Source organism: Rhinopithecus roxellana, chromosome 13, assembly GCF_007565055.1.
Source record: "Rhinopithecus roxellana isolate Shanxi Qingling chromosome 13, ASM756505v1, whole genome shotgun sequence".
Classification (NCBI taxonomy): domain Eukaryota; kingdom Metazoa; phylum Chordata; class Mammalia; order Primates; family Cercopithecidae; genus Rhinopithecus; species Rhinopithecus roxellana.
Window position 1 is genome coordinate 53,550,342 of NC_044561.1, and position 26,904 is coordinate 53,577,245.

The window sequence follows — 26,904 nt, forward strand, 5'->3', positions numbered from 1 at the left end:
AATAGTTAAACAATCAACGTAAATGTTAAAGAAGCAAATTAACTTTCAGAATTTCACGTGTGCTCTAGCATTCACCACTGACCATGCTGGAAGAAGACTTTGAGGTCATTTTGTCCAACCCTCTCATTTTACAGATGAGGAAAACAGGACTAATTGATAGCTAGCGATACTAAATTATAGCTCTTCTAAAACTAGACAGCGGAGTCAGTAGGCTTCTTAATGTGCTCAATTACTGTATGGATTCCATGAGCTGATGAGCGTGCTGTGACCTTGAGCATTTACATTCTGTGGTTTTCAAATGTTTATGTTTCTAATGTGGTATTTATAAACCTGGACCCCAGTAACCTTTACCACTGAGGCTTTGCCAATCCCAACTCTGGGCAGCCCACCTCTTCCATATGCAGCAGTGCTTCGAGGCTGTTCCGCCTGGGCAAAGTCATGTTAGGTGTAAGCAAAGACGTGAACTTAGTGTTCCTGCTTGAAAACCTCACAGGGACCTGCCTGCTGGCTGAATCCTTTCTTCATTTCTTGTTGCCTCTCCTACATGTGACTCAAAAGCTAGCCAAGTTTGTTCCACATCCTTCAGCTTGTTCCTCTTACACCAAAGTACCATACCATCATCCCCTTTACTAAGATCACACTTCTCCAATTTCTATCCTCCTCTACTCCTCAGTAAACAGGAAGATGCTGTCTGTGGAAATGCACGTGGAGCTCATGCACACGTTTTCTGTAACTTGTCTTCTAGAATATAAGCCTCATGAGAGCAAATGCCTTGTCTGGACTGTTATATCCCCTGTGTCTAGTATAGTCAAAAACAGTAGGTGATGGGTAAATACATGTGCAATAAATATATCCTTTCATCTTTCCTTCCTATCTTAGGGAAACCAGTGTCCCTTTCTTTTCTGTCTTACCTCCCTAATAGTATCAGTGCTTCTTTGTCTCCCCTCCAATATTTGACCTCTGAATCATGTCCTCTTTCTTGCAATCTTGCCTTCTTAATTGTCTGCTTTTATGAATTTACATAGGTGTTCAGCCATCTGGCTGGCCTTTCTCCAGTTCTTTTGCTGGAAAATCCTCTCCTCTTCTCTTCAATCCAAGCAATCTCTAAGATTGCCCCTTCAGTTGCTTTCTTCCCTTGGTACTTTTCTTTTCTTTTCTTTTTTTTTTTTTTGCAGTTCTCATTGACTCATATCTGGTCAACTTTTACTTCTAGGTACAATGATTCTTCAATTTGCACCTCCAGCCCCAAATTTAATTCCTAGATATGGACATACTTGGAGCCAACCCCACCCCGATACCATCTGCTTTTCATCCAAATCTTCCTTTCCATCCAGGCAGCAAACTCCAGAGTCCTTTCCACTAATGTTCAACCCTCTCTACTTCACATGTGATAGGTGCATGAATTTTACCTGGTGGCAAACCAACACGGTGATTCACTTGAATTCATGTATTACTTAGACAAATTCAACAGCCTCCTAAATGATCTCCTTATAGCTGCTCTCCTCCCTCTCCATCAGTCTTGCTAGATGAGCCTGGCTTGTTTCTTCCTGCCGAAAGATCAAACTTTTCAGTTTAACCTCCATCACCTTTTAAAATTCATTGCCAGTGTAGTTCCCAATATGGCCTCATACGAACGACAGATACCCCAGTGTATCTGAAGAAAGTAGTCCCAGCTACTGGGGAGGCTGAGGCGTGAGAATTGCTTGAACTCGGGAGGCAAAGGTTGCAGTGAGCCAAGATCATGCCACTACACTCCAGCCTGGGCAACAGACCAAAACTCCGTCAAAAAAATAAAAGCAAATGGGAACCTTTTTTTTTTAACAGAGCAGAGGCTCCTTTTTTAAAAGAGCAGAACTCAGACTCTTACTCATATCCCTGTGCCCCACCAAAATATTCTGATTTGATTGTCCTGCGTCAGAGCCAAGGCATTGGTTCATTTTAAAATCCCCCCAGGTGAATCTCATAGGCAGCCATGGTTGAAAATCGCTGATATTTGATAAACCCTATGGTCTAATCAACTGGGAGTACTTGAAACATACTTTGCCACCCCATAGTTTTGCCTGGGCAATTCCCCTTGCATGCAATCTTCTTTCTCCTATTTTTTTTTTTTTTCCTACAGAAAATACATGATAACTTCTTTGATTTTTCCAGTTAGAAGGAATCAGTCCTCCTCCTGGAAATCCTTAATACTTTTTAATATATCATATTCATTCATGTAATCTAGGCAGACGCTGTGTTAGATATGGACAAAATGGAGATAAATAAGGCAAGGTTCTTGTCTTTAAGCAGCTTACAGTCTTGCCAGCTCACTGGTTACACATGAACCAGTGAGTATCAACTTTTATGATAGAAATGTCCATGGGATACTGTTTAGGCATGAAGGAGTCTATTCTGCTTGGCGTAATAACAATTTATGTATATATCATCTCTCCTATCAAACGGTATACTTTTGAGGGCTAAGATCATGCATGTCTCACCTTTACGTATTTCAAAGACCACAGTAGTGTAAAATGACTGAATAAATGAGCGAATGAATGATGTTTTGGTAATTAGGAGTCACTGGGGAATAATGGCAGCTCTTAGGAAATGGTACCATAGTTCCATTCTTGGGGTAGGGCTGGGTGTGTCCCCGTGGAGTTCACAGAACCATGTCATAATTTCAGTACTAAATTATGTGTGTTTTACAATTTCTCTCAACCACCCGTTCTATGGTTTATTTAAAATGATAATAGGAATAGCATGTTAGAAACGAGGTCCTATACTCATTAACAAAAAGAAGGGAACAACAGACGTTGGGGTCTACTTGAGGGTGGAGGGTGAGAGGAAGGAGAAGCAGAAAAGAGAATTATTGGGCACTAGGCTTAATACCTGGGTGATGAAATAACCTGTACAACCAACCCCGATGACACAAGTTTATCAATATAACAAACCTTTATACCCCTTTTTCGGTACCCCCGAACCTAAAATAAAAGTTTAAGAAATTAGATTTTAGAATATATTCAAAAAGTAGGATATTATTTCTCAATTAAGAAAACATCTGAATTCATATTTTAAAAATATTTTTTAAAACGTTAAGTTTGATCAAGGCATTTACATCCTAGAAAACGAAAACAATCATTTCAATATGCATTCTAGATTTATCAACTTTGCATACATATTTTTAAAAGATTTTGATAGACTTCAATATAATATCTAAAAATGACCACTTAATTTTAGTAAAAGGAGACTCCCACCTTCTGGTAATTGACAAGTACTATGGTCTGAGAGTGTTTAGATTAAATTGTGTGTGTGTGTTTGTGTGTATGTGTGTGTGTGTCAAGTTATCACAGGAAAATCAATACATCAATATTAGCACCAAAAAGAAAAAAAAAAAGAAAGAAACTAGGTCCTATTTCTCATGACAAAGAAGTTAACAATGGTCTTTCCAAATTAAGACTCGGCATCTTTGATTTTTGTAAGCATAACCTAGAGATCCAATGTGAGCATTTGATGACTGATTTGAGGAGGATTGAGAAGGAATAGGGGAGAGAAGAATTGAGGAGGAATAGGGGAGACACCTGACTTTGCCATGATTCTCAAGTTAAAGCCTTGGGCCTCTTACAGATGTTGTTGATAAAGCTGCTAAAATGGTCACCAGATGAATATAAACAAGTAGGACCCTCAGTAATTTCCAGGCTAATTTTGTGCACGTGTGTTTAGGGGTGAGGCAAATTAAATGAACGAGGAGCTGATGTTCATGTGAAAGTAATTACTCTCCTCTGGTAGAAATCCTGATCCTACAAGTAACTGCAGAAATAATTAATCATAACTAAGAAGCAAACGACTCTCAGGGAGAAAAGCCATATCTGAACTTCCACCTGCTCTTGGAGGATATGGGTGATTCACAGCATAAGAGTCATCTACCAAGTGATCTGCAAGAGTGAGTGCAGCTTCCAAGAGGGTCTGAGTCAGAAAAGATAAAAGGAAGTGCTTCTTAACTCAGAGGATTTCAACACTGGGGAAACTCATTTCCCACAGAGATAGAACAATGTGTACTATAAATCACTCCCAAAAAGCAATTTAGACAACTACACAGGTAATGATAAATGCATGGAGAACACTCACATGTTTTGGATTGTGTTTTTGACATTCATTCATTCTTTATAGATTGTTAATCCACTGACTAAGTCATGGATTAATCCACTCACTTATCATCATGAGTCATTAAAACTTTTCTGGAGCGTCTACCACATGCCAGCAACTGCGCTACTGAGGGTACAAAGGTGGACATGGCCTAACCCCTGCCCTCAAAGAACTTCTAGGGAACACTGACTTTGCAGGCATGATTCCATCTGCAGCACGCATTAGTAAACAGCTGTGGGTACTGTAGGGGATTAAGACAAAATGACGTTCTCTCTGTTCACCTCATCACCACAACCAATGTGTAGGAGCTTGCTTTTTGAGACCCAGCGGTGCTTTTCTATAACTGGAAGATTTCAAGTTTCCTTTGCTTCCATTTATGCATTCAGCAGACATTAAGGCCCTGCTAGAATCTAGGCATTGGCATGTACGAGATGAGATATGGCAGCTTGAATTCCAGTGGGAGGTGGTGGGGTGTGATGGATGAAGAGCTGACTTTTGAGTCAGACCACAATCTTAAGCACTGTCACCACTACCAACTAGTTGTGTGACCCTAGGCAAATGCTTTAACTTATCTAACCTCCATTTACTTATTTTTACCAGCATTACTCTGAAGTTTGGAGTTATACATGCATGAGCTGCTGATACAGAACTAGTTACGTATTCATTCTCAACTAGTGGCAGTTGTTGGTTGGATCATTATTATAATTAGATACACACAAGCAAAACAGATATCTCCAATACACTGAGATAAATATTCTGGGAGACAGAAGCACAGGTGATCATGTAAAGAAAACCCCGAACCCATGGGAACAGGTGGAGAAAGCACCTACCTAGAAAGGGTAACACCCCAAAGGATAGACGTAAGAATGCTGGCCAAGACAAGAGGTGGGCTTTCGGGCAGATGGCATGGCATCAAGTCAATCAATAGAGGAATAATCCATCTGGGCAACTGCAAAGTCATTCTGCATGATTTGACCAGGTAACAACCTGAGGAGTGGCTGGCACCAAGGCAGGTGGGGCCAGTTTCTGAAGGGTCAGTTTCAGGAGCTGAGGCTTTGGTTTGTAGACAGTGGGGCCATTAAGCTGGGTGGCAGAGTGCTTTAGGGACACCACTGAGGTTGCACTATGAAAGATGCTATAGAGAGAGGACAACTTGAAATGGGGACCTCAGTTATGAGCCTGTGCTGTCATGTAAGAAGTAAAGTATGTGTATCTAAACCAAGGTAGTGTCACCCAAGAAAGAAAGTGTGTGGATCTAAACCAATGCAGTGACAGTCGGAAGGGAGAAAATGGGCAGCTTCAAGGGATGTTGGGGTAGACTTAGGGTGCTATTTTTCAGTGCCTGAGGGTCTACAGGAGGAAGGGAGTTGCCCTGGGTAATGGATAATGAAGCTAGACTGGGTTTAATTTGGGGTGTTTGTGGGCAGTCAAAGGGAGGAACCACACATAGTTGACTGTTGTTCTGGCAGTGACAAGAGCAATCTGGAACACACAAAGTCTAGACTTCTTGAACTGCAAAGGTAACATCTGAAACCATGGGAGTGGATGCAGGAGTGTGTCTTTAGTGAAAATAAAATAGTTTGAGCATGGAGCCTTGGAGAAAATGCCACTTCAAAGATTGGCAGAAGAGGAAGAACTTACAGATGGAACTGAGAAGGCATCAGAAAAGTAGAGGGCAAGTTGAGAGAAGACAGTAGCAGCAGACTGAAATGTTATGGAAATGTCAAGGAAGATGAGGAATGAAATGTATTCGCCAGCTGAGTTGTAAGTGGCTCTGACCAAGTGGAGTGCTGAGTTGAGAGGTTACTCCCTTGGTTGAAGAGTAATCACCCAGGCCTCAAGGAAGTAGAAGCAAAGCATCACTTCTGTCCTCTTTAAAGCTCTTCTCCATATCCATTGACTGTGCTCCCCAAAGCTTGGCTTTTAGTGAAAGCCATTCTCTTTAGACAAACTCATTGTCTCTCCTCTCAAACCCAAGATAAGCATTTTGGCCTTTTTCACCGCATGGATTTTATCACCAATGAATGAAATAGGAGATGGTACACAGAGCAGACAGAAGAGCATTGCCAAGGTCTTTCAACCGGGGTCCGACTCCCAATTTTACTTCCTGAAAGTTCAATGTCTTGGCCGAAAATAGGGCTGAAGATAGATCGAAGGAAGACCACTGGGAATTGGCCAACGAGGTTTAAACTGGGGAACAACTCCCTTCAAGTGGCAAATTAAGGATCTTCATCCTGCCTCATTGACTTTAATCCCTCTTGAACATGTCAAAGTGGTTGGAAAACTGAGTCCTGGTGGGCCAAATTGTGTTTCTGTGGACTGCGGACTAGTTTCAGAGGAAGCACCTGTCTAACTTAACCAGGGATCCCTTAGGATGAACACCAGTTACACAGTATAGAAGACATAAATATTTGAAAATTTATTTGCAACCACTGTTGCATAGTGCAAGCTGACTCAGAAATTAAGGCATATATATATATATATAGCTCAAATGGGACCAAAGTAGTCTTTTGGAAGTCATAATAGGGCATACATACATGAATTGTTGAGTAGACCTTGTAAATTAAGAGATTCATTGTATTCATTCAATTGTGTGTGTGTATGTGTGTGTGTGAGTGTGAGTGTGTGTGTGTGTTCTTCTCTTTCTTTGGGAAAACAGCATTTGTAAGCCACTCACTCCCAATACCAGGGGCACGTCAGGGTGAGGGTATATAGAGGTAGCTGTTATTAGTCAGAATATAAGCGACGCCTGACTTAGTACTCTGTTACTGTTAGCACTACAGAATCTTTGATGACTAGGTGTGGTCAAAATCTTGGTTTCCAGCTATGTTTCCCATAAATGAAGTTTCCAGATATAAGCCAAATGCTTAAAAAAATTGCTGACTACAGGATCATTTTGTAATACCATATGAGTGATTTATAAGCTGTGTTTTTTTTAAAGAATGAAGTCATCTAGTGACTTTGAACTTTCTCCCCATAGGTGAAGTTATAAGTACAGCAAGCTCCTCAGAGGCTCCTTTCTCAACAGTCATGTGAGAGGAGCCAGCCTGAATTAAGCCCCATGGCATTCACTGATGGAATGAATTTCCTTCTATTTTATGTGTCTAGAGTGATGCTTGCTATGACTGTCCGTGGGAGAAATGAGAAAACAGTCACTCAGACCATTTTCTGGGTTCAGTACTGTGTCGTCCAGATGAGGAAGAGTGGCTGCAAAAGGCTGTTTGCTATGCAGAGTGTGAGCTTTCACCTCCAGCCTCAGCCTCGCCTGGGAGCTGGTTAGAAATGCAAATTCTCAGACCTACCCCAGACCTTCTGAATAATAATTTGCGTTTAAATGAGCCCTCAGGGGAATTCGTATGCAAATTTAATCAGTATTGGTGTAAAGCTATGGATTTAAAAATTATAGCCTCTCACAGCACACACACTTAGGGACATACATGCACAATATATTCATTTTTCTTCCTGTTCTAATGTATTACATATATTTTATTTATTTTTTTGACTTTTATTATAGGTACAGGGGTACACGTGCAGGTTTATTAAATGAGAATATTGCATGATGCTGAGGTTTGGTGTATAAATCCTGTCATGCAGGTAGTGAGCACAGTACCTGACAGGTAGTTTTTAAAACCACCCCACAGCCCTCTAGTAGTCTGCAGTGTCTATTGTTCCAACATTTATCTCCATGTGCTCAGTGTTTAGCTCCTGCTATTATGAGTGAGAACATGTGGTATTTGGTTTTCTGTTCCTGCATTAATTTGCTTAGGATAGTGGTCTCCAGCTCCATCCATGTTGCTGCAAAGAACATGATTTAATTCTTTCTTATGGCTGCATAGTATTCTGTGGTATATTTGTACCACATTTTCTTTATCCATTCTACATTTATGGGCACCTGCCTTGATGTCTTTGCTATGGTGAATAGTGCAGAGGTGAACATACAAATGCATATGTCTTTTGGTAGAATGACATAGTTTCCTTTGGGAATATAACCAGTAATGGGATTGCTGGGTCAAATGACAGCTCTGTTTTAAGTTCTTTTGGAAATCTCCAGACTGCTTTCCACAATGGCTGGACTAATTCACATTTCCATCAACAGTGTAGAAACTTTCCATTTCTTTGCAGCCTTGGCCAGCATCTACTTTTTGACCTTTAAGTAATAACCATTCTGACTGGTGTGAGATGATATCTCTTTGTGGTTTTAATATGCATTTCTCTAATGATTAGTGATGCTGAGCGTTTTTTCATGTTTGTTGACAGTTTGTATGTTTTCTTTCGAGAAGTGTCTGTTCATGTCCTTTGCCCATTTTTTTTTAAATGGAGCGATGTGTTTTTTGCTTGTCAATTTATTCAAGTTCCCCATGGATTCATTTTAAAATATGTATAAGATACAAACATTTAAAAGGATAAAGTGGAAGCTACATTTGAATACTTCTATCATTTTGTCACTGTCCCTGCTTGGGTTACCGGTGTACCCCACATTGGAGACATCTGCTGTAAAGAAGCAAACAGAGCCGAAAGCAATCTTGGAACTCTTTGTCTATGATGGTCGGTGTACTGGGGAACATGAAATATACAGAGGAAGTAATTTGTTGGATGAAATTGAATATACTTGTGTTTGTCCACATTTTTTATCGGTTTTGTCATTTTGAGAAATGGACAACTAATTTTCTCTTCAGGACAGAACACTGTGGCATATTCTTTGTCCTATGAATCAGAATAGGAAGATGAAATCCTTATTTCTAATTGAATTGTTCAAATCAGTGAAGTATCCTCCACCCCAACAATGTGCCTAGCTGTGGACTGGATTCCTCTCTGGGTTTCTTCTCTGACCTACAACATTGGGCACCATATCCTCAGGCGAGTGACGTTGCTTACTAAATCGGATTCTGAGTCCCCTTGCATGGCATCTCTGCCCACCCCGTGCCTCCCTCAAACATTAAGTTCCTACCGCATGCCAGGCCTTGTGTTTGCCACTCAGGATGAACTACTGAGCCCAGTCTATGGGGAAAGGTAAGCTCCAAGACTGATCATTACAGCAGCACAGTATTATCATGAGGTGTGGACAATGACAAGGCAGAAGAGAGGAGCAAAATGAACTCTACCTGCATGCTGGAGGAGATGACATTTGAGCGGGGGCTCAAGTGGTGTGTAGGAGTTTACCAGGCATAGGGCAAAGAAGAAATATGGAATAAAGGGGTCAGCCTGAGCAAAGGTATAGGGCAGGAAATCTGCTTTATCAGCAGTATCTCTGGGTAAAGTGCAAACTCTTCTAATTCAGTCGATGAAATGAAACCTTAAGATGACATGAAATAATAGTTCTAAACTCTTAGTGAAAACTAGGTTATTGGATTTTGCAATAGATATTTGGAAATATCTCTGAGAGTAAATGATTTCATAAGGTTTGGCCACAACAGTGTGTGGAAAGTTTCTTTGTGTAATATAACACAGTAAGTACTTCTCATTTACAGTAAAATCTGGAATGCTTGGAAATGGTCTGTGCTAGGGAAATTGAATTTTCAGATTAACTGCATAAAAATGGAAAATCTGGTTGAAAAACCTTTCTCATTTTGTTTTCCTTTAGAGAGATAACTGCTGTTAACATCTTAGAGGTGTTTTATTTTGATCTTACCTAGAGAGAGAAACAGAGAGATTACACTGCATATTTAGCTGTATCAATTGCCTTTTAAAAAACATATTTAGCATTTTGTCATGATTTTTAAACACTGCATAATATTTCAGCCTGTAAATGTTTTATAAATTTAAAACCATTTCTATATTGTTGGTGACTCAGGTTTCTTCTAATGTTTTAATATCATAACTAATATAGAGAACACTCTTGTACATTATCCGATCATACATTTCCTATTAAGTCTTAGAAGTAGACTTACTGAGTCAAGCAGTCTAACATAAATAGTTTAAAACTTTGAGTATACGTTGTCAAATTACTGCCTCCCTCAAAAAAGTTATGCCAGATGACTCTATCAGACACAGAACTTCTTTCTATGAAGGAAGCTCATTTCTGCAAACTTGTCAATGTGGAATGTTGCAATGTCTTTTAAAATTTTCAATAATTTGATAAGTGAAGAGTGAGTCCCTGGTGCCTTTGTGTTTCTTGGACTGATGGTCCCTCCTCAGTCTCCTTTGCCCTTATCTCTGACTCTGCCTGATCTTAAGCGTGCCCAGACTCAGGCTCAGTCTGGGTTGCTGCTTCCACACTACTGTCTAAGGGGGAAGCTCCTGCACTTTCATGGTTCAAATTGTACTTGTCGGCTTATGTGCTAAAGGCATCCCTCCTATCCACATCTCTCTGTTAAAGGCCAGGCCCATCTGCACAGACCCTAGTGCTTACTTCTCTTTAGGTGTCTCCAGGAGCCTCCAGTGCACACCTTCAAACCTGTACCCCAGGCATGAGATCCTCCTCCTGCATCAGGATTCTGCACAGGCATGAACTCCATGCTGGTATAATACCAAAACATTCAATCTGGGTGTCCCATAACATGTACATAAGGTTAAAATTACAGAGGAAGATCCAGTGTCCTCTGAATCAGTAAGATAGCCTCCGCCCACCCCAACACACCTCATTTCCATGCCAGGAAGCCTGGGGTCATTGGTGAGACCTTGTCTTCTCCCTGCCTTGTCTACTTAACATCCACCTGTTGGAGATGCCTGTTGACTCCATCTGGGACCTGTCGCCCAGAGCTCCTGGCTAGTAACTCTCAAGCTACTAACACCGCCCTTGTCCATGCATCAGTAATTTCAACTCAGATTACTGAAAGTGTCAATTAAACAGACTCTCAGCATCTATGTTTGACTCTTTCCAATCCATTCTCCATGCTGCATTTAACATGATCACTTTTAAAAGCAAGTTTGATCCTTTCTCTTCCTTGAATAAAACCCCAAGATACTCCTTGTGCTCCTAGGGTGGGGGTGACGGTCCTCAAGGAGCCCCCAAAACCCTGCATGGTGTGGCTCTGCCCTCGCTCTTACCCGACCCTGCTCCCCTCTCCCCTACTCAACATCCTACTTGTTTCCTGGAAGGTGCCAAGCTCCATGCTCCAACTCCAGACTGGGACATGTTATATGCCCCATATGCTAGTCTCTCATCCATCCTTGACTTTCTCCCCATTTCTTCCCACAAATGTCTTTAAATCACTCATCTAATAATCTATTTAATGCCTCTCTTCCCCGTTTTCTTGCAAACTACCCAAGAGCAAGGACCAAGTCACTCTCACTGCTTCATTAGCAGCACCCTGTGCCATGCTTAGCACATAGTTGGTGCTCAATAAATTCTTACCACACAAACCAATAAATAAATGTTAAAGTGTTGAAATGTCTTTTCGCCTTTTGAACATTTTTTGAATTGTGTTTCTACACATGTTGCCCACTTAGGAGGATGAAGGTTCTTGCTGATTTGTGAAAATTTTATATGAACCCTCTGCTGTTCATCTGTGGTAAATGTGATTTCTTTTGATAAGTCATATTTTATGTTTTATTTGTGGTATGCATATGATGATAACAGTTAACACTTGTATAATGATTAATACTAATCATTATACTAATCATATGAGCAGGCAGAGTTTTATGGTGCTTTATATGTTTTTACTTCACACGACCCTATGAAGCATAGAAATTATCATCATTGTCATTCTGCACATGAGGAAACCGAGTCTCAAAGGGGTCAAGAAAGTTGTCCAAAGTCACACAGCTGGTGTTAACAGAAGCAGGGTCTCGTGCTCTTAATCTTTACACTATACTGCCTCTAAAGAATTATTTTTTTTTAAGTACAGAAGAGATAATGTTCAACCTGACTTTTGAAGGATGGGGGGAGTTAACCAAGAAAGGGAGAAAATGAAGAAACTTCAGGAAGGAATTGCATGTGCCAGATGTGGGCTGAGAGGGCACCCAGCTGCTCAGGAAGGGGCAAGTATACACCCAGGCTCTGTTCTGAGGTGAATAAAGCTGGAGAGGGAGCGAGAGCCAGGGCTTAAGAGTCTTTTTGGTTTTCCAAGGTGTTCAGGATTTGTCTTGTCAGCAGTGGGAGATACCGGAGGATTTATGAAAGGGAGTATTGTCTCAATTAATACTCTAGGTGGGTAAGCTTTCTCTTTCATGGTAAGAGTTATGATGAAACCATGGCAATATAAAGTTGTATGTGACTGAGTGGTATATTAGCTGTAAAAATCCTCCTTCCTACTTCTGAGAAGTGCTACAGTAAGGCTATGAAGACCAAGCATTATGTATGTATCTGAGCTGTTTTCTGTTACTTCCCCCTCTGTTTTTAATGTCAGAAGAAAATGTACCATTACTTCTAGAGTAGAAGATGTTGGAATGTCTCCTCATTGGTCTTACTGTTCCAGTCACATGAGCACCAATGTGATGTTCATTACTAACACTAGTGCCTGCAAGGATATCCTACTGGAAAGGGGATTAGCTGTGATTTTGTTAAGCATGCAGCCAATGTTTATAAAAGACACAGTATCTGAGATGGCTGTTAAACATGTCAAGAGATTGTGTACAAGTGGAATAAATCAAGGAAAATTCTATAGGTTGGTCTGATTCTGTGGTATTACCAGAATTACTGGCAATATCTATAGCATTTAGAAACTTCATCCACAGTCAGATTTAATCCCAGGGCTATGAAGCCTGGAGAATATATGGATAGAACTCAGGAGAATCCACGATCTCACATGAGGGGAAAAGAACAGCAGTTTATTTTAAATGGCCTCTAACTAAAATTTGTATTGAGTGTGTGCAACAAACCACAGATGTACTAGCTGCAACTGTGACTTTGTCGTAGTGGAAATCACAGACATTTCAATATCACATTCCAGCCATTTCAGAGACCTTGAAAGGACATTGCTGCTCACCACACCTTCAGAACATTAGCTCTGATTTAATGCTTGGAAACGTATAATTTTGTTTTTTCAGTACCGTAATAGGTGCATTTTAATATCATTGGTGTCTTCTGTAATCTTTGTGACTTTGCTTTTATCTGTTTGAACAGTTCATTCTGAGAAGCCAGGCATGTGTCTCACTAGTCCACCAAATAAAGACCATAACATCAAATGTTAAGAGCCCCTGAGCTGATATCTTAAAAAGGAGACAAGCTTCTTAGCTTTTCTGACACCTCTGCTAAGGCATGCATGAAAAGGCTATGCCCCCATCCCACAATGGTTAGATTTGTTTTCAGAGTTTTTAGTACTGGGAAAATCTGGATTGCTTTTTTTCTTCCAAGAAGAATGTCTTTACGTTAAACCCTGTCTTTAAGTTTCTTGGCCTTAGGAATGACTCTTGAGCACAAGTTTGCATTTCCCTAGAGATGCCAGATTTAGCAGATTTAGCAAATACAAATGTACGGCCACTCTGTACTATGTATATCTATAGATACATATATGTAAATAGTACATATACATCTCTGAATTTCAAATAAACAATGAATAATTTTAGTATAAGCATATAGCAAATATTGCATGTGACAGACTTACACTAAGTTATTTGCTGTCCATCTGAAATTCAAATTTAATTGGGCATCTTGTATTTTATCTGGCAACTCTAAAAACACCAAATTTGGGCCAATAGTCCTCCAGCTAATTAACTACAGATGGTTAGAATGTGTTTTCTTACACCATACAGTGATGGAAATTAGTTAACTGCCAAATGTCTTAATTTTTTATTGAATGTGAAGATATTTTTAAGTTCTACATTTCTTATTATCACTCAATGATCACAGAATCTGTTTTCAACTTTGTGACAAGCAAACAACTGAGAAATCCTACCAGTCTTTAAAGTAGATTTTGGTATAAACTGTGTTTCACTGAGATACAATTTCTGTATCAGAGAAATGTGGTCAAAATGTAGACTGATAGTGAGACTGAATTTCATCCCATTGTTAAATAACTTGGTTTTAAATCAAGCACAAGTCGTAATTTCCATTGCCTGGGATGACATTCATGCTAATAACTAATATGAATGCCAATAAAGATAAGAAGTTTACCTTTGCATGCAGGTGAATTACATCAAAGCCCATTAGTCATCAATTTACAGAGACTGACAACTCCACATTTATTTCAAATAAAAGAAAATGTAGTAGTCAGCATGAGGCCAGAAAACAAGCCAGCCTGAAATCGGTACCCATATTTATAACGTGCTTTCTATGTTTCCGTGCCTTCATCACAGTGCAAAATATTATAAATGTGAAGCAAAGAAAGATAAATGTGAGTGGTAAAAAGTGGCAGACTCAACATCTTAGCGAGAGATAGAGATTTAAAGGAAAATCAATTTGGAAGTATTGCAAATTATATAATGATGTAGCCTAAAAAGGCATGATCCAGTCTCAAGCAGCTTCTCATGTTTTACAGAAACAGGAGTTAAGAAAACCAGCATCACTACTTACTTCCCACATGTCATCTCCTGTGAATGTTCCAACCATGTCCACTTTGAAGTTTCATTAAATAAAAGAACACATTAAGCCAGGCACGGTAGCTCACACCTGTAATCTCAGCACTTTGGGAGGTTGAGGCGGGCAGATCACTTGAGGTCAGGAATTCAAGACCAGCCTGGCCAACATAGTTAAACCCCGTCTCTACTACAAATACAGAAATTAGCCAGGTATGGTGGTGCATGCCTGTAATCACAGCTACTTGGGAGGTTGAGGCACAAGAATCATTTGAGCCCAGGAAGTGGAGGCTGCAGTGAGCCCAGATTGCAACATTGCACTCTCCTGGGCAACAGAGCAAGACTGTCAAAAATAAATAAATAAAATAAAATACTTGCTTCTCAACCAGTATTGTCTGCAAAAACAGAAGCCTTCCACTCTGACTTAACGCCACAGTCAGACAAACCCAAATGCTGTGGATTTCCTTCTCCTTAACCAAATGGTACTGTTTTGAGCCATCTTCTCCTCTGTTTTAGGTTTGGACTAATCCAGACAAAAATAGTGAAATTCCACAAGTCTATTGAAGAAATCTCTTTCCTAAAGAGAAAATTGGGGCCAGGCACGGTGGCTCACACCTGTAATCCCAGCACTTTGGGAGGTCGAGGCAGGTGGATCACTTGAGGTCAGGATCACTTGAGGTCAAGACCAGCCTGGCCAACATGGTGAAACCCCATCTCTACTAAAAATACAAAAATTAGCTGGGTGTGGTGGTGCACACCTGTAATTCTAGCTACTTGGGAGGCTAAGGAAGGAGAATTGCTTGAATCTGGGAGGTGGAAGTTGCAGGGAGCCGGATCGTGCCACACCACTCCAGCCTGGGTGACAGAGACAGACTCCATCTCAAAAAAAAAAAAAAAAAAAAAAAAGGAAAAGAAAAAGAGAAAAAGAAAATTGAACAGTGCATTACGGAGGCTGACACAGTACAATTCGCCTCCTCACCCCCTCCCCACTTACTTCCAGACATCAGTGTTCCTGTTTTGCCAGTCATCTCACAACAATGCATGTCCAAGCCACGCTGTGATTAGAGGGAGAATATGCTTATTACCCAAGTTCTTCACATGTTGGAGCAGGGAGAGGCCGAGGGTGGTAAACCACAGGAAATTTCCATTTGCCCTCCGCTGCGGCACTCTCACTCTACAGGGAAGTTAGTTGTTATTAAGTAATAATGTTCAGCTGAGGTTGGTCACTCGTAACAACAGACAGATGTGTAATGTTTTATTTGGGTTAGCCAGCTCTCTCACAAATAAAGGGCCTGAAATTAAACTGTCTTTATGAAAATATTCAGCAAATGATACCTCTGGCTTATTCCAGTGTTCAGATTCTTTGCCATGGAAAATGGAAAATGAGTCCCCTGTTGAGCCCAGTATCTGTTTAAACTTGTCTTTGTCGAGTAGAGAAGGGTTGATCTATGAGATTAAAAAAAAAGTTTTTAAAGATTTCACATCGAAGAGTAAAGGGAACAACTATGCAAACCACATTCAGAGATGGAAAACAATTTTTTTTTAGTACTTATGGAATTTCAAACAACAATAATGGAATAGAAACATAGGGGGAAAGCTACATATCTGACTGCAGAGGCAAATTGCATTATTACACGCTCACATGCAATGCAAATGTGGATTGGTCTGTAAAAGAACACTTGTTGCTTTTCTAATGCATCGTAGGGTGAGAGGGGCACCTCTCCAATTTGCCAAGGCATCACTGGCAAACTCCAGCTACCGAACTGCTTGGGGAAATGGAGTTCTTTGGAAGACAGGTTCTGGGGAACTGCACCCCCAGAAATTCTGGTTCAGTAGCTCAAGTGTGGAGCCTGAGAGCCTGAATTTCTGATGATGGGGATGCTGCGGTTGGATGAGGGGAGAGGGGTCACACTATTCTATGCCACCCTGTCTTCAGTAGCCGGTGAGATGGATAACTCATCTCAACATATAGCATGACCACGAAGAGAGATACCTACCCATAAAATGGACGAAGATTCACAAAAGCTTGTTTCCAGCTCTCACCTTGTTACTGGCTCAGTAACCTTGAACAAGTTACTCAAGCTTTTTGATCCTTTTATCTCACCAGATATAAAGTGTAGAGTTTAGACCAGATCAGCACTCCTCACAGTGTTCTCAAATGTCACAAAAAGGCTAAACACACACACACACACACGTATATATAGCTACAGTCAAGCAAGTTTTATAACTGTAGGACATCTCAGAAACTGTAATAAACACATGTGCAATGTGGCTCTCCAAAGAGTGAAAACAAGGGGGTGTTTGGGGGCTCAGCTCCAGCTCCGGCAGGCAAATCCTTCCAAAATTATTTAACCACAAATCCCTTTATGTGTGTGGAACACCTGAATCATACACTTCAGCAAGAGAACGCCTAATGTCCTCCAGCCTTAACTTTCCCAGCCTAGAATCTAGGTTCTCTCCACAGTCCTCCAATGTTCCCAGCCAGGCCAATGCTAAACGCTTCCTTTAATGATACCCATGATCCAAGGAAGAAACCTGAGAGCAATTTTCTACTGATTGTTTGCTTTTTTCCAGCAATTCTCAACTTTTCGCCAAGACATTACACCCGAACTTCTATCCCCAAGGAAATATTTTCTAACTAAAAACTCCACCTGGCAACTGCAGTGCTTATAGATTTAACCCCAGTGACTCTCCATTCCTTTGTTTGAAAGTAATGAGAATACATTTTAGACAATCGAATTTCTTGGCTTATTCATGTCCTCCATATTCCAGATAACTTTTAAGTGTTGAAAAGAATAGTGGGTTTCCAAGTGTAGTCTGAGGTCTAACAGCATCAGGGATATCTGGGAAACTGTCAGAACTACAGACCCTCTGGCTGCACCCCAAATCTGCTGAATCGGAAATTCTGGGTGGGGCCCAGTCATTTGCATTTTTATCAACCCCTCCAGGTGATTCTACAGGGCACTGAAGTTAGAGATCCAGTGTTGAGATCAGAAGCATGGACTATGGATTCCAACATACCTTGTGCTATATCACAGTTCCTTTGTCTGGAATATGGGAATAATAGTAGTACCTACTTCAGAGTCTATGTGAGAATTAAATTAATATATAATGCCTAATATCAGGCCTGGCACAGGGTGAGCAATGAGTCAATTAATTATATGCTTAATCTATAATGGATGCTGACGCGTAGTGAGCAGGAACTTAGCTTTGTCACACTGCACCACGAGGCTCCTTTGCAAGCTAATGCCGATGATGGTGGTTAAGATAGGAGTGCAGCCATGGGAACAGACAGAGCTGGTTTGCTCACTGGGTGCTCCATTTGTTAACTTTGTGAATGCATGTAAATTATTTAAATTCTCTAAGCTTAGTTTCCTCACCTAGAAAATAGAGAAAATAATTTCTTCCCAAGGTAAAGAGAAGGATTCAATATGATAGTATCTGTAACTGCTTTGAAAAGTGCCTGGACCCTTTTAAGCTGTCCCTTCCCAAATGAAAGCTGTCAATGACCTATGATAGTGGTACCTGGGCAGCCCAGTGTGTCTATGTGATTACAGATCCTGAGGCCACTAGGTCCTTAAACTGGGGCTTCTTGCTCCACAAAATATTAGAATGATAGGATATGATGCCCTTACAACTTTCCCTAAAAAGTTATCTTGTCATGATACATGTAAATATTGACTCAGAAGTAATCAAAAGAGAATTAGTCACCTTTTCTATGTTGTTCTTAGGGTTAAGGCAAGTCATTCTTTCCATTACAATCTTGTTAAATGTGGGTTCTTTTTGTAATCAGTGTTTAGTCATAGACCAACATTCAGAGTTTACATTAAGACTATTTCAGAACTCGGTTGGGTGCAGTGGCTCTCAACTGTAATCCCAGCTCTTTGGGAGGCTGAGGTGAGCGGATCACCTGAGGTCAGGAGTTCCAGAACAAGCTGGCCAACATGGTGAAACCCTATCTCTACTCAAAAAAAAAAAAAAAAAAAAAAAAAAGATATTTCAGAACTTTACATCTTTCCTTTAAATGCAGTACCTTTTAGGTCAGGCGTATAATCCTAAGATAAAAAAAAAATGTGTTAATAGTGAGTGTCTCTGTGGTTAGGTTTCACTAGGTTTTGCCTTGCTAACAACTCTAAGAACTGTGTGGCTTACAGCAACAAGAATTTTTCTCACCTGTGTTTCAAGTCAGCTGTAGTTGAATTATGGCTCAGTTCCAGGTTTCCTTCTTCCCACTTCCCAGAAGGAAGGAACAGCCCAATCCATGACCCACCCACATGCAAGGCAAGCCATGTGATGAGCCCGATACCTCTCTTCAGGCATGGTGTGGGTCACTGCTGCTCACACTCCATTGGCCAAAGCAGGTGACTGGGCCACATCTGACACAAGGGAGTAGGAAACACACACCCCATCCCCACTCCACCCCGGCAGGGACAGGCCCAGGGAAGGATCCTTTGTGGATGGACCCAGCTGAGAGGCACAGCAAATAGTTGCGAGCAACATACATCAACCACAACCTCCCAAATTGTCACAGCTCTACCAATAGTTTCCAAGTTCAAACACATCTTCCAAACACAGGCCACTGACAGGAAACTAGCTTACAAGTGTGCTGTCATCTCAACTGGTGCTTCCCCTGAAATCCTGAGAATTCCCCTGGAGGAGAATGAGTGATTCTGGAGCCTCCGAGGAGCTGTCATTCTTTCTGGGCCATCCTCAGTCCTCAGTAGCCTAAGGAAAAAGTGTTTTTGCAGAAGCAAAGTAGAATTTCCCCAGGAGATACAAACCGAAGGATTGCCTTCTGGAATCTGCTGAGAATCTACTTTGTCCACTTTGCTCTTTTTCAATGAACATGTCTGTTTCTGAGGCCACTTGGCAAAGCCATCTGTGCCCTTGGTTGGCATGGATGAGTTAAAAGCTGGACTTAAAACAGTCAGACCAGCTTTTAAAGTGGATCCTTCACTGCTCTGTAGTGTAGGGAGGAAAATGGCCCAAGGCCAAGGCCAAAGGTCGTGGTGCATGTGCTCCTGTGACCACAGTCGAGGGAGCCCAAGGAGGAGAGCGAAGCCTTTATTCTCAATTGTTTTAAACCTCCGGCGCTCACTGAACCCCAAGTAGATTCTCGTCAAGCATTTTGTTTTCTACTTAATATTTAAAACTGTGATACTTAGTCAAATTTAATCCAGGCATTTTTTATTTCTGGACAAAGAGATCATTGAAAAATTAATTTAACAGAAACATTTGATATGCAAAAAAGCAAAAAAGCTTTTTAACAACTTTTCTTACAAACAAGAAGTTATGTCTTTTCAGAGCTTAAAAGTGAGATCCACCACATGTTAATTTTAGTCTGGAAATCCAAAGTTACGATTTGATTTAGAGTTCACTCTTTATACCTCATCACCCTGGTTAATGGGCATGGAATGAGGTCACTGAAGGCCTGGTTGAGGAACCCTGGTTTTGGGGAGCCACTGTCTCCCCATTTTTCTGTAAGTGAGAAATGTTTTTTCTGTGGGGTCTTTGCTTTGTTAGTTCACTCTGAAACACAGAATGAAGTTTCCTCGAGATGGGCAAATTGAAAGCCTCCAAAATCTGGCTTAACAGAGCTCTAAGTTTTAAAGACATCAATGTTGTACTTACTAGAAAAAAAAAATCATTCTTAAACTGAATTTATTTTCCCTAACGAAGCATCCATGTGACGGCTGGACCATCCCCATTTTATGCATACTTTTGAAAAAAAATCTTTTTGTTGAGGTACAATATGCATATATAGTTTTATTATCTTTAGCATTTCAAGTATACAGTTCAGTGATAATAAGCAGGTTTCAATTCTTTTTTTCCCTTTCACCCCGCTTCAAAGTCTCTAGTAACTATTAAACTCCTCTCTATTTTCATGAGATCCCCCTTTGCTTCCCCCCCACCCCGAGATAGAGTCTCAGAGTCTCACTCTGTCGCCCAGGCTTGAGTGCAGTGGCATGATCTCGGCTCACTGCAACCTCTGCCTCCTGGGTTCAAGTGATTCTCCTGTCTCAGCCTCCTGAATAGATGAGATTACAGGCACCTGCCACTACGCCCAGCTAATTTTTGTATTTTTAGTAGAGACCATGTTGGTTAAACTGACCATGTTGGTCAAACTGGTCTCGAACTCCTGACCTCGTTATCTGCCCACCTCGGCCTCCCAAGTGCTGGGATTACAGGCATGAGCTACTATGCCCAGCCGAGATCCACTTTTTTAGCTCCCACATATGCATGAGAACATGTAATATGAGTCTTTCTGTGCCTGGCTTATTTCACTTAACATAATGGCCTCCTATTCCATCCATGTTGCTGCAAATGGCAGGATTTCATTCTTTCTTATGGCTAAATAATATTCCACTGTGTATATACCACATATTTTTTATCCATTCATCCATTGTTAGACACTGGGTGTATTCCACATCTTGGCTGTTGGAAATAGTGCTACAATGAACATGGGAGGGCAGGTATGTCTTCAAGACACTGATTTCATTTCCTCTGGATCTATATCTAGTAGTAGGATTGCTGGAGCTTATGGAAATTCTAATTTTAGTTTGTTGAGGAACCTCCATACTGTTCTCCATAGTGACTGCACTAATTTACATTCCCACCAGCAGTGTAGGAGGGTTCCCCTTTCTCCAATCTGGAGGAGCTCATTTTTGAGACTTAGAGAAAAGTGATAGCATGTACACAAGGGTTGACTAGCATAAATGAGGGCTGAAAATCTCTTATGGGAATTAAAGATTTATCTGAACTTAATTTTAGCTAATGTTTTTACTAGAATTATTTATATTATATGTATTTCCTATAGCTATAAATGTTACAATACATGCTTATATATTCTACAACATATACTATTTATATAACATTTATAATAATACATGTTAGTAATATGTTACAGTTTTGACCAGATTCTCCATATATTCCTGCTTTAAAACATCTATGGCCTTGAGTCCCTGGGTAGTTGGCATTCAACTATGAGGATGGCAGAGGTTGTACATTCCTGGAGTGGATACACAGCTGTTCTCAGTGCCTCTGTGAAATGATGTTATTTTAGGATGCTAAGGGAAAGTTGAGCCATAAGGCTCTTTGTCAAGGGGAAACCGTATATCACGTGTGGTTCCCAGTGTGTGTTCCTGGAGCACCAGAGACACCATCACCTGAGGACTTGTTAGGCGTGCACATTCTCAGGCTTCACCCCAAACCCGCTGAATCAGCAACTCCGAGCCTTCCAGGTGATTCTGATACGGCTAAGCTTGAGCCCCTGCGTCAGGGCGGTTGCAGGCATGGGCACAAGAGCCTTGCTGTGGAATGTACCACTGCCCTGTGTCTGCTGTTGGGAACTTGGGCGAGTCGCTTACCCTCTCTGTGCCTTAATTTCCTAATCATGGGGATAATGATGGTGCCTACCTCTCAGGGTTGGCGTGAGGGTTAAATAAGTTTCCATGTGGAAAGCACTTAGAACAGTGGCAGGCATGTGGTGGTTTAAGTGTTATCTACTTATGATGATGATGATTGTCATTATTGATTTGAACTTTTATTGCTATCATTACTTGTCTGAATATTTATCACATTATCTTATTATTGCTATAGTTACTATTTATCTGCATCTTTCCCACTGTGGGCCACTCTGGCTCCATTCTTGTCTATTATTTGCTCATATATATCTTCCAACTGGTCAGTAGCTTTCTGGTCATTTCCAGGTTGATTTCTCTGACGGAACAGTGTGTTCCAGCTTGCTGTGGTGGGTTTTTGGATTGTTCATCCTTTTAAGAGCCTCTGTCTTTGATGGAATTTTTTTCCTCCCTCAAGATGGCAATGGGTACTACCCTTCCATTTCCCATTCTCCTTGCTGTGTCCCCAGCACTGGAACTGTAGTTCTCCATATAGCTAAGTACCTTCTGTTTCATTCTGTTTCAGAGTGTGTTTATTTTCTTTCCTTTAACTTCAGAAAACAAGTGTTCACAGCATAAGCACTCAGTGACCTCAGATCGTAAATCTTTTACTGGTTTGAAGTAGGAGAAAGTGATACTGACCTATCCATTCGATAGTTGTAAGAACTTCACTTAGGTAGATATCACCATTCAAAGAATTGCAACCCCAACCCACAAACTGAAACGATATAACAAAAACTCCAGAAATAAACATTACTTCCAGAAATTAAAGAAAACAGATAATGGTTTGTGTGAAATATTGCTTAGCTGGGAAGATTAACCTTTTTCCCATTTGCCTTGAGAATACTCACTGGCATCGCTTGAGGCTGCAGCATTTACCTGGAGATGATTTTGCTACACAGTATATCTCTTTTATTATTATTTTCATGTCACTCTAGTATATCAACTTTGGAAACAAAAGACATCATTCTATTTATAACATTCTGTTTTTAGTAGTGGTATTTTTATTCACCAAATATAGTAATTATCGACTGCTGAAAATGTCAAATCCTGGAAAACACAGCATTCCTATACAGGATGTTAACATCGATCTCCAACAGTTGTTGGCCAAAGATTCATTTGATGAATCCGATTTTTCTGAAATAGTAGATTCCAGTGATTCAGATGATTCTGATGCTAGTTCTGTTTAGAAATAACTCCAAGAACGATTTTTATGTTTTATTTTCACATTGAAAATCAATCAGATTTGCTTCAGCCTGGAAAAGCATGTTTATGTAAAGTTAAATGAGCACTGGTGGCAAGTTGCACCTTTTTTTTTTTTTAAATGGGAAAAAGCTTAAGATAGGGGAAATTAGAAGAAAATATTCTTCTCTCATTCTTTGTGTTTTTATCTTTTGGGAACCTGTTATTGTTGCTTACCATGTTAGAAGTTAAGCCAGGTCTATTGAAGAATCTCTAAGGGAAAATAACCTAAGGCAGTAACATAAAATTATATGAAATAAGAGTATGTATCAACAATGATTTAAACTTCATGAAAGAAGTCTGCTGAGGAATAAAATTCTGTAAATTAAGAGCCTATGAGGAAGTGCAATTCATAAAGCCTATGGGTAAGATTGATGGGCACAAAGAAGATTCTGGGTCTTCATAGAGCACTGACAAAGAGGTCGATTGCCAAACATGCTGTGGCCACACTGGCAGGATCCAGCCTGTAAGAAGCTGCACAGGTTAATTTGGAATAGTTCAACTATAAGAGAGTAATAACTGTAAGTAATTGGTGGATCAGAAGAAACGTAGGAAGTATAAGTGTGCCTATGTGTGTGTGAGACATAAAAACATATGGGTGGAGACAGATGGATGACAGATAGATAGAGATGATAGATAATTGATAGGTAATAGATCAATAATTGATAGATGATAGATAATAGGTAGGTAGACATTTAGATCGGTAATAAATAGATAATAGATTGATAGGTGATAGATAATAGATGATAGATTAGATAGATAGATAATTGATAGATAATAGATTGATAGAAGATAAATAATAGATAGGCAGATAGCTTAGGAAGAATTATTTTCAAAAAGTAGATGCAGAAGAACCTCTTGAATTTAGAGAGGATTACATGAAACTGTCAATGTTTAAGGGGATTTTGTGGTGGACTGACAGGAACCCTGGGCTAGCTTCCAAAGACTTTGGACTTCATTCTTTCTGCCAGGACCCAGCTGTGTCAAGTGGGATGGTTCTGACAATCTTTTCCACTCTAATGTCCTATGACTCAACAGTAGCAATGCATTTCCACAGGCGGTAAAAATATTCTAGACTCTTCCCTTCCAGCGCTCACTGTTTACTTCCTCTGCATTTCCCCTTCCTGCCTCCCCGTGTGCTGGTCAGTTCATAGCGGGCCTCAATGAGGGTGGGTTAACCCTCTCTTTCCAGGGTGTTTTGCTACGAAGCTCCCTCCAGGGGCTGGGAACTGTGTGGTGAGGGCTGTGGTTGGGGTTCAGCTTCCTTCTTAAATCGTTCCTTGAGCCTTTACCCTATTCTGTGCACTGCGCCAGATTTCCAGGGATTGGAAGGTAAATGCCACGGTGTAACTCTTAGAAAATCATCGGGGCTCAGTCTTACTGGGGTGCCCTTGGTAACCACCTATGAACCCATGTGTCCCTCTTTCTTTCAGGCAGTAGCAGAATCCCATGGTAGCCAGGTGGGTGAAGGGGAGCGAGGACGTTCTACCTGCCTTGAAGAAGACACCTGACCTGCGGATTGAGTGACCAGGTAGTAGAGGGTTCTGAAGGCATCACACACTTGAGGGAGGGAGGAGGACAGAGAGGGCTATGGCACCCTTTGACTGCTGACTGCCAGCTGCTGTCTTTCCCACTGAGAAATGCTGCCCCCAACACACCCAGAGGCTCTAGGTCTTGTCCTGTGATTTCTGTCCACCAAGCCTTGATAGGAGGTATGATAGATGCCATTAAGTCCAGCACTAGATACAAAGGACTGCAGCAAAAGTGCTCTCAGCGGAAAGAGGAAACAGGTCCAGTTCATCCCAAGCCTGGCTTGCTGCCCCTTTGAAAGAGAGTTTAAAACAGAAGCTTCATGGTGCTGCCTTCATAAAAACAGGGCCAAGCTTTCCAGAATCTGGCAGAGGGCTGAGTGCCCGCAGGACACTTGTGTATCACTCACACTGGAAAACTTAAGCCTCTGTTTTTATTCCAGTGGATTGAATGGCATGCAGTTTCCTCAGCAGTTTAAAAAAAAAAATGCATGCAGTCACTTGCAGACAGGCTGCATTTGTCTCTGCTGGTGCTCACGTTACAAGCTTGTCTGTGCATTTGGGCATGCCAGCGTGGTGTTTCATTTCCAAACCTTGACTGTGGTCACTTTCCTCTTCGTTGTACTGAGAAGTGTTGCTGAGGGTATAGTAAGGCCCTAGTTTATCAATTATATCCTGTACTTTTCTTCTAACTTGATCCCAAGAACAGTGGAATTTGCTTCAAGGTAAACAAATTTTGAATAATTTATGACCCTTCTTTGCAAATGAAAATGCGACTTCTAAGGAAAAATCAATTTCAAGGGGGCATTTAGTAAATAACACAGTCTTAATAATGTAACAGGAAAATTAAAATGCCCAGCAGACGCTTTGCATCCTGAACAGGTGTTTGCTGCTAATGGATACAGTTTCCATTTCCTTGAAGGGATTTGCCCAGAGGATTACTTTCAAAACTTCTATTGAGATAATACTGCTCTAACAGAAAGAGCATTGCGTGAATCTGTATATCAGTTCCTTAATAAAAGGGACGTATTTTTAATTCTTAAAATACCAATGAGGTGAAGAAAAACATGCCGCCCAGGTAAAGTTACTCTGTTATCACCCACATTATCTTTTTCAAGGAATGTGGGGGAAATGTATGTCAGTCACCAGGCAGGTACTATAAGACGCTAGAGGCCTCCCAGACAGCTTGTTTCCGACTGTTAACATGGAGCAGAGCGTTCCCCGGGGCTGAGCATGGAAGCCCAGCACTTCTTATAGGTATGCCTTTCCTACTACAATGTTAGATGCCTACACTTACTGACTTTTTCATTTGCTCTTTAAAATAGATTTCTCCTGCTGGTTCTGCTTAGTTCTACGGAGTAAGGTAGAATTTTGGTGCCATATCTAAATATCATGTCTAAAATGACATTGGAAGCACTTTTCCAAGAATAACCAGCATATTGATCAAGTCATTAATAAAGCCTAATTATTTGCTATAAGAATGTTTTAGGTTGTTTCATAACTGAGTTTTTTCCAAAGTCATAACAAAGCTAGGAGAGGTTGTAGATTCTTAATTATTCATTAGATTAGTGGGAAAATGAATTGCTATTACAAAGAATATCATGCAAAAAATAGGTTTTAAAAAATGCATTACTACTAACTGAGTTTTAAAAACGTATACTAATATTCTCCATATCAAGAACTGTTTCATGGGTGGTAGATTTTAGTTATAGCAGTACTGGACTAACACTCAGTCAATAATTTTAAATTTTCTATAATTGAGAATACATGGTAGCTGAATATAAGTAAACATATTACTCTATGAGATATATGCATAAGAGTTTGTTATCACAAAAAACAGCATAACATTATTATTTTGAAATACGAGGCTCTGTTTTAACACTTTACCTTATTTAATAGTAACAAAATCCCTGAGGAGTAGGTTGTATTGCCATTTAAAACACTGGAGAGCAGAGGTCCAGAGAGGTTGAATAGCTTTCTCCAGGTCACACAGCTGATGAATTGCAGAGTCAGCATTTAACTCCGGTTTGCCTTTATGCAAAGTCTCTGCTCCTCACTTTACCCTACTGACCACCTAAGTATAGATCAGTTAATCTTGCCTCAGAATTCTCCTTTCTTGCATACTTCCATGTACATTCATACTTACTTCACATGATGGTCCTATTTTCTGGAAGTTCCACCATATGTGGGGATAATGAAACGTCCTTGTCATTTCT

At 40.5% G+C, this 26,904-nt stretch overlaps 1 protein-coding gene across 13 annotated transcripts in view; it reads left to right on the forward strand.

The window, feature by feature from the left end:
* KCNJ15 (potassium inwardly rectifying channel subfamily J member 15) overlaps window positions 1-26,904 on the forward strand; it is an 85,845-nt gene that overhangs the window by 46,137 nt on the left and 12,804 nt on the right. For 9 of the 13 annotated variants that reach the window (XR_004052469.1, XR_004052471.1, XR_004052468.1 and 6 more), the window contains one exon: window positions 24,593-24,690. The gene's annotated coding sequence lies outside the window, so the exon portion shown is untranslated. Of the gene's footprint in view, window positions 1-11,871; window positions 12,212-24,200; window positions 24,302-24,321; window positions 24,492-24,592; window positions 24,691-25,806; window positions 26,903-26,904 lie in introns of those variants that run through there. The other 4 variants (XR_004052470.1, XM_030913870.1, XM_030913872.1 and 1 more) reach the window with 4 other exon arrangements.